This window comes from Apium graveolens, chromosome 6 (genome assembly GCF_009905375.1).
Source record: "Apium graveolens cultivar Ventura chromosome 6, ASM990537v1, whole genome shotgun sequence".
In the NCBI taxonomy this organism is placed as follows: Eukaryota; Viridiplantae; Streptophyta; class Magnoliopsida; order Apiales; family Apiaceae; genus Apium; species Apium graveolens.
In genome coordinates, this window is record NC_133652.1 from 302,718,102 (window position 1) to 302,719,364 (window position 1,263).

A 1,263-nucleotide genomic window follows, 5' to 3' on the forward strand; every position below is an offset into this window, starting at 1 on the left:
CAGGAGATAACACAACAGATTCAGGGGGAGCCTCAAATGCATTTGATGAGGCATACAATTCAGGGGGAGCATCTAGCTCCAGAAGGACACTTCCCAGTGCCAGAAAATGGACTAAAGATCATACTCCTGATCTGATCATTGGGAATCCTGATGATGGTGTAAAGATAAGAAGTGCAACTCAGAATGAATGTTTGTATCATAATCTACTTTCAAAAGAAGAGCCAAAGAAATTAGAAGATGCACTCAAGGATGCAGATTGGGTCATGGCTATGCAAGAAGAATTGAATGAGTTCGAAAGAAATGAAGTATGGAAGCTGGTGCCTAGACCTAAGAACAGGTCAATTGTAGGCACAAAGTGGGTCTTTAGAAATAAGACTGACTCTAATGGAACAATCATCATAAACAAGGCAAGTTTGGTGGCTAAAGGTTATTCCTAACATGAAGTTATTGACTATGATGAGACATTTGCTCCCATTTCTAGGCTGGAAGCAATCAGAATCTTCTTGGCATATGCTGCTCACAAGAAGTTTAAAGTCTTCCAGATGGATGTCAAGAGTGTATTTCTCAATGGAGAACTTGAAGAGGAAGTCTATGTTGAACAACCACCAGGATTTGTGGATCCTAAACATCCTGACTATGTTTACAGACTTGATAAAGCACTCTATGGACTGAAGCAAGCACCTAGAGCATGGTATGAAACCCTTGCTCAGTTTCTACTTGAAAGTGGATTCAAAAGAGGTCCAATAGATAAAACCTTATTTTATCTGAATAAAGGTAAAGATTTGCTTTTAGTTCAAATTTATGTGGATGATATCATTTTTGGATCAACTAATCAAACACTGTGTGATAAGTTTTCAAAGTTGATGCAATCAAGATATCAGATGAGTATGATGGGACATATGAGCTATTTCTTAGGCTTGCAAATTAAACAGATTGATAATGGCATCTATATTAATCAGTCCAAGTACACAAAGAATCTACTGAAGAGGTTTAATATGCAAGAAAGTGCAACTGCAAGTACTCCTATGGCAACTGCTACAAAACTTGATCCTCATGAAGATGCTGATTTTGCTGGATGCAAAATAGACAGGAAGAGTACATCAGGAAGCTGTCAGTCTTTGGGAGGCAGATTAGTCTCATGGTTCAGCAAGAAGCAGAAATCTATTTCTACTTCAACTGCTGAGGCTGAATATATTACAGCTGGGAGTTGCTGTGCTCAGTTGTTATGGATGAGAAATCAGCTCATGGACTATGGATTATCAT